The 12,103-nt window shown below is 42.0% G+C and overlaps 12 non-coding genes across 12 annotated transcripts; all 12 read left to right on the top strand.

Moving 5' to 3' along the window:
* Positions 1–1,355: 1,355 nt before the first annotated feature.
* trnap-agg (transfer RNA proline (anticodon AGG)) lies at positions 1,356–1,427 on the top strand. Its single transcript has one exon. It is a non-coding gene; the product is annotated as a tRNA-Pro (tRNA).
* Positions 1,428–2,264: 837 nt separating this feature from the next.
* trnap-ugg (transfer RNA proline (anticodon UGG)) lies at positions 2,265–2,336 on the top strand. The gene has a single exon. It is a non-coding gene; the product is annotated as a tRNA-Pro (tRNA).
* Positions 2,337–3,157: 821 nt separating this feature from the next.
* On the top strand, positions 3,158–3,229 carry trnap-agg (transfer RNA proline (anticodon AGG)). The gene has a single exon. It is a non-coding gene; the product is annotated as a tRNA-Pro (tRNA).
* Positions 3,230–4,066: 837 nt separating this feature from the next.
* Positions 4,067–4,138, top strand: trnap-cgg (transfer RNA proline (anticodon CGG)). The gene has a single exon. It is a non-coding gene; the product is annotated as a tRNA-Pro (tRNA).
* An 837-nt stretch (positions 4,139–4,975) lies between these two features.
* trnap-cgg (transfer RNA proline (anticodon CGG)) lies at positions 4,976–5,047 on the top strand. Its single transcript has one exon. It is a non-coding gene; the product is annotated as a tRNA-Pro (tRNA).
* An 826-nt stretch (positions 5,048–5,873) lies between these two features.
* Positions 5,874–5,945, top strand: trnap-cgg (transfer RNA proline (anticodon CGG)). Its single transcript has one exon. It is a non-coding gene; the product is annotated as a tRNA-Pro (tRNA).
* An 826-nt stretch (positions 5,946–6,771) lies between these two features.
* trnap-cgg (transfer RNA proline (anticodon CGG)) lies at positions 6,772–6,843 on the top strand. The gene has a single exon. It is a non-coding gene; the product is annotated as a tRNA-Pro (tRNA).
* Positions 6,844–7,680: 837 nt separating this feature from the next.
* On the top strand, positions 7,681–7,752 carry trnap-agg (transfer RNA proline (anticodon AGG)). The gene has a single exon. It is a non-coding gene; the product is annotated as a tRNA-Pro (tRNA).
* An 826-nt stretch (positions 7,753–8,578) lies between these two features.
* trnap-agg (transfer RNA proline (anticodon AGG)) lies at positions 8,579–8,650 on the top strand. The gene has a single exon. It is a non-coding gene; the product is annotated as a tRNA-Pro (tRNA).
* An 826-nt stretch (positions 8,651–9,476) lies between these two features.
* Positions 9,477–9,548, top strand: trnap-agg (transfer RNA proline (anticodon AGG)). The gene has a single exon. It is a non-coding gene; the product is annotated as a tRNA-Pro (tRNA).
* An 837-nt stretch (positions 9,549–10,385) lies between these two features.
* Positions 10,386–10,457, top strand: trnap-agg (transfer RNA proline (anticodon AGG)). The gene has a single exon. It is a non-coding gene; the product is annotated as a tRNA-Pro (tRNA).
* An 826-nt stretch (positions 10,458–11,283) lies between these two features.
* On the top strand, positions 11,284–11,355 carry trnap-agg (transfer RNA proline (anticodon AGG)). Its single transcript has one exon. It is a non-coding gene; the product is annotated as a tRNA-Pro (tRNA).
* Positions 11,356–12,103: the final 748 nt, after the last annotated feature.

The raw sequence follows: 12,103 nt of genomic DNA on the forward strand, positions 1-12,103 counted from the left end.
CCTGAAAGCTGAGACTTATTCAAAATGTCTGAAAGCCATACAATGTGCAACACTCTTAAAAAACCCTTTTGACAGAGTATCATGGCAACAAGTGGTGGAATTCAGCTGGTGTATGATGTCAACCAGGTTCCTATGAGTATTTAGAGAGAATTGTGTCCAGGTTTTTCTCATTGGACACAGAGGTGGAATATACCCTGTATCTACCATTGAAACACTGACTGACTGTCTGATTTTCTCAACTTTGTCGCAGAAATTAGTGTACTCTGTAATGCACTCTGTCATCGAATTGATGTTGTTTCCATGGAGATCGTCCCAATCTAACAGTCTCACAGTCACACTTGCATGTCAACAGCCCTGCTTGAGCTTCTAAATGTTGATGATGATGTGACATGGGAATCTGTTTTTTTAATTTAGAAAACATTTTATGTGTTGCCAGTTATGAGATTTATGGCTCGTTGGTCTAGTATGATTCTCGCTTCAGGTGCGAGAGGTCCCGGGTTCAATTCCCGGACGAGCCCCAGTGACTTATGTAAGTTGTAGTTTTCTCCTCCAAGTAGCAAAACTCATAGGACTTCAACCAGGCAAGTGCTGTGCCAGAAAGTCCCACCTAGTTCTTCAACCGGTCTATCAAGGTATTATGGTCAACCATGTCAAATGCAGCACTGTGAGACCACGATTGAAATGTTGCCACTATCCGTGTTGGAGCGGATGTCATTACGGAATTTAACTAGAACTGTCTGAGTGCTGTGATGTGAAGGAGAACATCAAAACAGTTATTTAATGTTAGGAGTTTGTACACACGTTGAAAAACAGCTTTTTCTATGATTTTACTAAGAAAGGGGAGGTTTTATACGGGCCTATAGCTGTTCGTAAGTGACCTCTCTAGACTGGCACAGAGGAACAATACCTGAAAGCTGAGACTTATTCAAAATGTCTGAAAGCCATACAATGTGCAACACTCTTAAAAAACCCTTTTGACAGAGTATCATGGCAACAAGTGGTGGAATTCAGCTGGTGTATGATGTCAGCCAGGTTCCTATGAGTATTTAGAGAGAATTGTGTCCAGGTTTTTCTCATTGGACACAGAGGTGGAATATACCCTGTATCTACCATTGAAACACTGACTGACTGTCTGATTTTCTCAACTTTGTCGCAGAAATTAGTGTACTCTGTAATGCACTCAGTCATCGAATTGATGTTGTTTCCATGGAGATCGTCCCAATCTAACAGTCTCACAGTCACACTTGCATGTCAACGGCCCTGCTTGAGCTTCTAAATGTTGATGATGATGTGACATGGGAATCTGTTTTTTTAATTTAGAAAACATTTTATGTGTTGCCAGTTATGAGATTTATGGCTCGTTGGTCTAGTAGTATGATTCTCGCTTAGGGTGCGAGAGGTCCCGGGTTCAATTCCCGGACGAGCCCCAGTGACTTATGTAAGTTGTAGTTTTCTCCTCCAAGTAGCAAAACTCATAGGACTTCAACCAGGCAAGTGCTGTGCCAGAAAGTCCCACCTAGTTCTTCAACCGGTCTATCAAGGTATTATGGTCAACCATGTCAAATGCAGCACTGTGAGACCACGATTGAAATGTTGCCACTATCCGTGTTGGAGCGGATGTCATTACGGACTTTAACTAGGACTGCCTGAGTGCTGCGATGTGAAGGAGAACATCAAAACAGTTATTTAATGTTAGGAGTTTGTACACACGTTGAAAAACAGCTTTTTCTATGATTTTACTAAGAAAGGGGAGGTTTTATACGGGCCTATAGCTGTTCGTAAGTGACCTCTCTAGACTGGCACAGAGGAACAATACCTGAAAGCTGAGACTTATTCAAAATGTCTGAAAGCCATACAATGTGCAACACTCTTAAAAAACCCTTTTGACAGAGTATCATGGCAACAAGTGGTGGAATTCAGCTGGTGTATGATGTCAGCCAGGTTCCTATGAGTATTTAGAGAGAATTGTGTCCAGGTTTTTCTCATTGGACACAGAGGTGGAATATACCCTGTATCTACCATTGAAACACTGACTGACTGTCTGATTTTCTCAACTTTGTCGCAGAAATTAGTGTACTCTGTAATGCACTCAGTCATCGAATTGATGTTGTTTCCATGGAGATCGTCCCAATCTAACAGTCTCACAGTCACACTTGCATGTCAACAGCCCTGCTTGAGCTTCTAAATGTTGATGATGATGTGACATGGGAATCTGTTTTTTTAATTTAGAAAACATTTTATGTGTTGCCAGTTATGAGATTTATGGCTCGTTGGTCTAGTAGTATGATTCTCGCTTTGGGTGCGAGAGGTCCCGGGTTCAATTCCCGGACGAGCCCCAGTAGTTTTCTCCTCCAAGTAGCAAAACTCATAGGACTTCAACCAGGCAAGTGCTGTGCCAGAAAGTCCCACCTAGTTCTTCAACCGGTCTATCAAGGTATTATGGTCAACCATGTCAAATGCAGCACTGTGAGACCACGATTGAAATGTTGCCACTATCCGTGTTGGAGCGGATGTCATTACGGACTTTAACTAGAACTGCCTGAGTGCTGCGATGTGAAGGAGAACATCAAAACAGTTATTTAATGTTAGGAGTTTGTACACACGTTGAAAAACAGCTTTTTCTATGATTTTACTAAGAAAGGGGAGGTTTTATACGGGCCTATAGCTGTTCGTAAGTGACCTCTCTAGACTGGCACAGAGGAACAATACCTGAAAGCTGAGACTTATTCAAAATGTCTGAAAGCCATACAATGTGCAACACTCTTAAAAAACCCTTTTGACAGAGTATCATGGCAACAAGTGGTGGAATTCAGCTGGTGTATGATGTCAGCCAGGTTCCTATGAGTATTTAGAGAGAATTGTGTCCAGGTTTTTCTCATTGGACACAGAGGTGGAATATACCCTGTATCTACCATTGAAACACTGACTGACTGTCTGATTTTCTCAACTTTGTCGCAGAAATTAGTGTACTCTGTAATGCACTCAGTCATCGAATTGATGTTGTTTCCATGGAGATCGTCCCAATCTAACAGTCTCACAGTCACACTTGCATGTCAACAGCCCTGCTTGAGCTTCTAAATGTTGATGATGATGTGACATGGGAATCTGTTTTTTTAATTTAGAAAACATTTTATGTGTTGCCAGTTATGAGATTTATGGCTCGTTGGTCTAGTAGTATGATTCTCGCTTAGGGTGCGAGAGGTCCCGGGTTCAATTCCCGGACGAGCCCCAGTGACTTATGTAAGTTGTAGTTTTCTCCTCCAAGTAGCAAAACTCATAGGACTTCAACCAGGCAAGTGCTGTGCCAGAAAGTCCCACCTAGTTCTTCAACCGGTCTATCAAGGTATTATGGTCAACCATGTCAAATGCAGCACTGTGAGACCACGATTGAAATGTTGCCACTATCCGTGTTGGAGCGGATGTCATTACGGACTTTAACTAGGACTGCCTGAGTGCTGCGATGTGAAGGAGAACATCAAAACAGTTATTTAATGTTAGGAGTTTGTACACACGTTGAAAAACAGCTTTTTCTATGATTTTACTAAGAAAGGGGAGGTTTTATACGGGCCTATAGCTGTTCGTAAGTGACCTCTCTAGACTGGCACAGAGGAACAATACCTGAAAGCTGAGACTTATTCAAAATGTCTGAAAGCCATACAATGTGCAACACTCTTAAAAAACCCTTTTGACAGAGTATCATGGCAACAAGTGGTGGAATTCAGCTGGTGTATGATGTCAGCCAGGTTCCTATGAGTATTTAGAGAGAATTGTGTCCAGGTTTTTCTCATTGGACACAGAGGTGGAATATACCCTGTATCTACCATTGAAACACTGACTGACTGTCTGATTTTCTCAACTTTGTCGCAGAAATTAGTGTACTCTGTAATGCACTCAGTCATCGAATTGATGTTGTTTCCATGGAGATCGTCCCAATCTAACAGTCTCACAGTCACACTTGCATGTCAACAGCCCTGCTTGAGCTTCTAAATGTTGATGATGATGTGACATGGGAATCTGTTTTTTTAATTTAGAAAACATTTTATGTGTTGCCAGTTATGAGATTTATGGCTCGTTGGTCCAGTAGTATGATTCTCGCTTCGGGTGCGAGAGGTCCCGGGTTCAATTCCCGGACGAGCCCCAGTGACTTATGTAAGTTGTAGTTTTCTCCTCCAAGTAGCAAAACTCATAGGACTTCAACCAGGCAAGTGCTGTGCCAGAAAGTCCCACCTAGTTCTTCAACCGGTCTATCAAGGTATTATGGTCAACCATGTCAAATGCAGCACTGTGAGACCACGATTGAAATGTTGCCACTATCCGTGTTGGAGCGGATGTCATTACGGACTTTAACTAGAACTGCCTGAGTGCTGCGATGTGAAGGAGAACATCAAAACAGTTATTTAATGTTAGGAGTATGTACACACGTTGAAAAACAGCTTTTTCTATGATTTTACTAAGAAAGGGGAGGTTTTATACGGGCCTATAGCTGTTCGTAAGTGACCTCTCTAGACTGGCACAGAGGAACAATACCTGAAAGCTGAGACTTATTCAAAATGTCTGAAAGCCATACAATGTGCAACACTCTTAAAAAACCCTTTTGACAGAGTATCATGGCAACAAGTGGTGGAATTCAGCTGGTGTATGATGTCAGCCAGGTTCCTATGAGTATTTAGAGAGAATTGTGTCCAGGTTTTTCTCATTGGACACAGAGGTGGAATATACCCTGTATCTACCATTGAAACACTGACTGACTGTCTGATTTTCTCAACTTTGTCGCAGAAATTAGTGTACTCTGTAATGCACTCAGTCATCGAATTGATGTTGTTTCCATGGAGATCGTCCCAATCTAACAGTCTCACAGTCACACTTGCATGTCAACAGCCCTGCTTGAGCTTCTAAATGTTGATGATGATGTGACATGGGAATCTGTTTTTTTAATTTAGAAAACATTTTATGTGTTGCCAGTTATGAGATTTATGGCTCGTTGGTCTAGTAGTATGATTCTCGCTTCGGGTGCGAGAGGTCCCGGGTTCAATTCCCGGACGAGCCCCAGTGACTTATGTAAGTTGTAGTTTTCTCCTCCAAGTAGCAAAACTCATAGGACTTCAACCAGGCAAGTGCTGTGCCAGAAAGTCCCACCTAGTTCTTCAACCGGTCTATCAAGGTATTATGGTCAACCATGTCAAATGCAGCACTGTGAGACCACGATTGAAATGTTGCCACTATCCGTGTTGGAGCGGATGTCATTACGGACTTGTCTGAGTGCTGCGATGTGAAGGAGAACATCAAAACAGTTATTTAATGTTAGGAGTTTGTACACACGTTGAAAAACAGCTTTTTCTATGATTTTACTAAGAAAGGGGAGGTTTTATACGGGCCTATAGCTGTTCGTAAGTGACCTCTCTAGACTGGCACAGAGGAACAATACCTGAAAGCTGAGACTTATTCAAAATGTCTGAAAGCCATACAATGTGCAACACTCTTAAAAAACCCTTTTGACAGAGTATCATGGCAACAAGTGGTGGAATTCAGCTGGTGTATGATGTCAGCCAGGTTCCTATGAGTATTTAGAGAGAATTGTGTCCAGGTTTTTCTCATTGGACACAGAGGTGGAATATACCCTGTATCTACCATTGAAACACTGACTGACTGTCTGATTTTCTCAACTTTGTCGCAGAAATTAGTGTACTCTGTAATGTACTCAGTCATCGAATTGATGTTGTTTCCATGGAGATCGTCCCAATCTAACAGTCTCACAGTCACACTTGCATGTCAACAGCCCTGCTTGAGCTTCTAAATGTTGATGATGATGTGACATGGGAATCTGTTTTTTTAATTTAGAAAACATTTTATGTGTTGCCAGTTATGAGATTTATGGCTCGTTGGTCTAGTAGTATGATTCTCGCTTCGGGTGCGAGAGGTCCCGGGTTCAATTCCCGGACGAGCCCCAGTGACTTATGTAAGTTGTAGTTTTCTCCTCCAAGTAGCAAAACTCATAGGACTTCAACCAGGCAAGTGCTGTGCCAGAAAGTCCCACCTAGTTCTTCAACCGGTCTATCAAGGTATTATGGTCAACCATGTCAAATGCAGCACTGTGAGACCACGATTGAAATGTTGCCACTATCCGTGTTGGAGCGGATGTCATTACGGACTTGTCTGAGTGCTGCGATGTGAAGGAGAACATCAAAACAGTTATTTAATGTTAGGAGTTTGTACACACGTTGAAAAACAGCTTTTTCTATGATTTTACTAAGAAAGGGGAGGTTTTATACGGGCCTATAGCTGTTCGTAAGTGACCTCTCTAGACTGGCACAGAGGAACAATACCTGAAAGCTGAGACTTATTCAAAATGTCTGAAAGCCATACAATGTGCAACACTCTTAAAAAACCCTTTTGACAGAGTATCATGGCAACAAGTGGTGGAATTCAGCTGGTGTATGATGTCAGCCAGGTTCCTATGGGTATTTAGAGAGAATTGTGTCCAGGTTTTTCTCATTGGACACAGAGGTGGAATATACCCTGTATCTACCATTGAAACACTGACTGACTGTCTGATTTTCTCAACTTTGTCGCAGAAATTAGTGTACTCTGTAATGCACTCAGTCATCGAATTGATGTTGTTTCCATGGAGATCGTCCCAATCTAACAGTCTCACAGTCACACTTGCATGTCAACAGCCCTGCTTGAGCTTCTAAATGTTGATGATGATGTGACATGGGAATCTGTTTTTTTAATTTAGAAAACATTTTATGTGTTGCCAGTTATGAGATTTATGGCTCGTTGGTCTAGTAGTATGATTCTCGCTTCGGGTGCGAGAGGTCCCGGGTTCAATTCCCGGACGAGCCCCAGTGACTTATGTAAGTTGTAGTTTTCTCCTCCAAGTAGCAAAACTCATAGGACTTCAACCAGGCAAGTGCTGTGCCAGAAAGTCCCACCTAGTTCTTCAACCGGTCTATCAAGGTATTATGGTCAACCATGTCAAATGCAGCACTGTGAGACCACGATTGAAATGTTGCCACTATCCGTGTTGGAGCGGATGTCATTACGGACTTTAACTAGAACTGCCTGAGTGCTGCGATGTGAAGGAGAACATCAAAACAGTTATTTAATGTTAGGAGTTTGTACACACGTTGAAAAACAGCTTTGTCTATGATTTTACTAAGAAAGGGGAGGTTTTATACGGGCCTATAGCTGTTCGTAAGTGACCTCTCTAGACTGGCACAGAGGAACAATACCTGAAAGCTGAGACTTATTCAAAATGTCTGAAAGCCATACAATGTGCAACACTCTTAAAAAACCCTTTTGACAGAGTATCATGGCAACAAGTGGTGGAATTCAGCTGGTGTATGATGTCAGCCAGGTTCCTATGAGTATTTAGAGAGAATTGTGTCCAGGTTTTTCTCATTGGACACAGAGGTGGAATATACCCTGTATCTACCATTGAAACACTGACTGACTGTCTGATTTTCTCAACTTTGTCGCAGAAATTAGTGTACTCTGTAATGCACTCAGTCATCGAATTGATGTTGTTTCCATGGAGATCGTCCCAATCTAACAGTCTCACAGTCACACTTGCATGTCAACAGCCCTGCTTGAGCTTCTAAATGTTGATGATGATGTGACATGGGAATCTGTTTTTTTAATTTAGAAAACATTTTATGTGTTGCCAGTTATGAGATTTATGGCTCGTTGGTCTAGTAGTATGATTCTCGCTTAGGGTGCGAGAGGTCCCGGGTTCAATTCCCGGACGAGCCCCAGTGACTTATGTAAGTTGTAGTTTTCTCCTCCAAGTAGCAAAACTCATAGGACTTCAACCAGGCAAGTGCTGTGCCAGAAAGTCCCACCTAGTTCTTCAACCGGTCTATCAAGGTATTATGGTCAACCATGTCAAATGCAGCACTGTGAGACCACGATTGAAATGTTGCCACTATCCGTGTTGGAGCGGATGTAATTACGGACTTGTCTGAGTGCTGCGATGTGAAGGAGAACATCAAAACAGTTATTTAATGTTAGGAGTTTGTACACACGTTGAAAAACAGCTTTTTCTATGATTTTACTAAGAAAGGGGAGGTTTTATACGGGCCTATAGCTGTTCGTAAGTGACCTCTCTAGACTGGCACAGAGGAACAATACCTGAAAGCTGAGACTTATTCAAAATGTCTGAAAGCCATACAATGTGCAACACTCTTAAAAAACCCTTTTGACAGAGTATCATGGCAACAAGTGGTGGAATTCAGCTGGTGTATGATGTCAGCCAGGTTCCTATGAGTATTTAGAGAGAATTGTGTCCAGGTTTTTCTCATTGGACACAGAGGTGGAATATACCCTGTATCTACCATTGAAACACTGACTGACTGTCTGATTTTCTCAACTTTGTCGCAGAAATTAGTGTACTCTGTAATGCACTCAGTCATCGAATTGATGTTGTTTCCATGGAGATCGTCCCAATCTAACAGTCTCACAGTCACACTTGCATGTCAACAGCCCTGCTTGAGCTTCTAAATGTTGATGATGATGTGACATGGGAATCTGTTTTTTTAATTTAGAAAACATTTTATGTGTTGCCAGTTATGAGATTTATGGCTCGTTGGTCTAGTAGTATGATTCTCGCTTAGGGTGCGAGAGGTCCCGGGTTCAATTCCCGGACGAGCCCCAGTGACTTATGTAAGTTGTAGTTTTCTCCTCCAAGTAGCAAAACTCATAGGACTTCAACCAGGCAAGTGCTGTGCCAGAAAGTCCCACCTAGTTCTTCAACCGGTCTATCAAGGTATTATGGTCAACCATGTCAAATGCAGCACTGTGAGACCACGATTGAAATGTTGCCACTATCCGTGTTGGAGCGGATGTCATTACGGACTTGTCTGAGTGCTGCGATGTGAAGGAGAACATCAAAACAGTTATTTAATGTTAGGAGTTTGTACACACGTTGAAAAACAGCTTTTTCTATGATTTTACTAAGAAAGGGGAGGTTTTATACGGGCCTATAGCTGTTCGTAAGTGACCTCTCTAGACTGGCACAGAGGAACAATACCTGAAAGCTGAGACTTATTCAAAATGTATGAAAGCCATACAATGTGCAACACTCTTAAAAAACCCTTTTGACAGAGTATCATGGCAACAAGTGGTGGAATTCAGCTGGTGTATGATGTCAGCCAGGTTCCTATGAGTATTTAGAGAGAATTGTGTCCAGGTTTTTCTCATTGGACACAGAGGTGGAATATACCCTGTATCTACCATTGAAACACTGACTGACTGTCTGATTTTCTCAACTTTGTCGCAGAAATTAGTGTACTCTGTAATGTACTCAGTCATCGAATTGATGTTGTTTCCATGGAGATCGTCCCAATCTAACAGTCTCACAGTCACACTTGCATGTCAACAGCCCTGCTTGAGCTTCTAAATGTTGATGATGATGTGACATGGGAATCTGTTTTTTTAATTTAGAAAACATTTTATGTGTTGCCAGTTATGAGATTTATGGCTCGTTGGTCTAGTAGTATGATTCTCGCTTAGGGTGCGAGAGGTCCCGGGTTCAATTCCCGGACGAGCCCCAGTGACTTATGTAAGTTGTAGTTTTCTCCTCCAAGTAGCAAAACTCATAGGACTTCAACCAGGCAAGTGCTGTGCCAGAAAGTCCCACCTAGTTCTTCAACCGGTCTATCAAGGTATTATGGTCAACCATGTCAAATGCAGCACTGTGAGACCACAATTGAAATGTTGCCACTATCCGTGTTGGAGCGGATGTCATTACGGACTTTAACTACAACTGCCTGAGTGCTGCGATGTGAAGGAGAACATCAAAACAGTTATTTAATGTTAGGAGTTTGTACACACGTTGAAAAACAGCTTTTTCTATGATTTTACTAAGAAAGGGGAGGTTTTATACGGGCCTATAGCTGTTCGTAAGTGACCTCTCTAGACTGGCACAGAGGAACAATACCTGAAAGCTGAGACTTATTCAAAATGTCTGAAAGCCATACAATGTGCAACACTCTTAAAAAACCCTTTTGACAGAGTATCATGGCAACAAGTGGTGGAATTCAGCTGGTGTATGATGTCAGCCAGGTTCCTATGAGTATTTAGAGAGAATTGTGTCCAGGTTTTTCTCATTGGACACAGAGGTGGAATATACCCTGTATCTACCATTGAAACACTGACTGACTGTCTGATTTTCTCAACTTTGTTGCAGAAATTAGTGTACACTGTAATGCACTCAGTCATCGAATTGATGTTGTTTCCATGGAGATCGTCCCAATCTAACAGTCTCACAGTCACACTTGCATGTCAACAGCCCTGCTTGAGCTTCTAAATGTTGATGATGATGTGACATGGGAATCTGTTTTTTTAATTTAGAAAACATTTTATGTGTTGCCAGTTATGAGATTTATGGCTCGTTGGTCTAGTAGTATGATTCTCGCTTAGGGTGCGAGAGGTCCCGGGTTCAATTCCCGGACGAGCCCCAGTGACTTATGTAAGTTGTAGTTTTCTCCTCCAAGTAGCAAAACTCATAGGACTTCAACCAGGCAAGTGCTGTGCCAGAAAGTCCCACCTAGTTCTTCAACCGGTCTATCAAGGTATTATGGTCAACCATGTCAAATGCAGCACTGTGAGACCACGATTGAAATGTTGCCACTATCCGTGTTGGAGCGGATGTCATTACGGACTTGTCTGAGTGCTGCGATGTGAAGGAGAACATCAAAACAGTTATTTAATGTTAGGAGTTTGTACACACGTTGAAAAACAGCTTTTTCTATGATTTTACTAAGAAAGGGGAGGTTTTATACGGGCCTATAGCTGTTCGTAAGTGACCTCTCTAGACTGGCACAGAGGAACAATACCTGAAAGCTGAGACTTATTCAAAATGTCTGAAAGCCATACAATGTGCAACACTCTTAAAAAACCCTTTTGACAGAGTATCATGGCAACAAGTGGTGGAATTCAGCTGGTGTATGATGTCAGCCAGGTTCCTATGAGTATTTAGAGAGAATTGTGTCCAGGTTTTTCTCATTGGACACAGAGGTGGAATATACCCTGTATCTACCATTGAAACACTGACTGACTGTCTGATTTTCTCAACTTTGTTGCAGAAATTAGTGTACACTGTAATGCACTCAGTCATCGAATTGATGTTGTTTCCATGGAGATCGTCCCAATCTAACAGTCTCACAGTCACACTTGCATGTCAACAGCCCTGCTTGAGCTTCTAAATGTTGATGATGATGTGACATGGGAATCTGTTTTTTTAATTTAGAAAACATTTTATGTGTTGCCAGTTATGAGATTTATGGCTCGTTGGTCTAGTAGTATGATTCTCGCTTAGGGTGCGAGAGGTCCCGGGTTCAATTCCCGGACGAGCCCCAGTGACTTATGTAAGTTGTAGTTTTCTCCTCCAAGTAGCAAAACTCATAGGACTTCAACCAGGCAAGTGCTGTGCCAGAAAGTCCCACCTAGTTCTTCAACCGGTCTATCAAGGTATTATGGTCAACCATGTCAAATGCAGCACTGTGAGACCACGATTGAAATGTTGCCACTATCCGTGTTGGAGCGGATGTCATTACGGACTTGTCTGAGTGCTGCGATGTGAAGGAGAACATCAAAACAGTTATTTAATGTTAGGAGTTTGTACACACGTTGAAAAACAGCTTTTTCTATGATTTTACTAAGAAAGGGGAGGTTTTATACGGGCCTATAGCTGTTCGTAAGTGACCTCTCTAGACTGGCACAGAGGAACAATACCTGAAAGCTGAGACTTATTCAAAATGTCTGAAAGCCATACAATGTGCAACACTCTTAAAAAACCCTTTTGACAGAGTATCATGGCAACAAGTGGTGGAATTCAGCTGGTGTATGATGTCAGCCAGGTTCCTATGAGTATTTAGAGAGAATTGTGTCCAGGTTTTTCTCATTGGACACAGAGGTGGAATATACCCTGTATCTACCATTGAAACACTGACTGACTGTCTGATTTTCTCAACTTTGTCGCAGAAATTAGTGTACTCTGTAATGTACTCAGTCATCGAATTGATGTTGTTTCCATGGAGATCGTCCCAATCTAACAGTCTCACAGTCACACTTGCATGTCAACAGCCCTGCTTGAGCTTCTAAA

The sequence above is a fragment of the Cololabis saira genome, unplaced genomic scaffold (assembly GCF_033807715.1).
Source record: "Cololabis saira isolate AMF1-May2022 unplaced genomic scaffold, fColSai1.1 scf059, whole genome shotgun sequence".
NCBI classification, from domain to species: domain Eukaryota; kingdom Metazoa; phylum Chordata; class Actinopteri; order Beloniformes; family Belonidae; genus Cololabis; species Cololabis saira.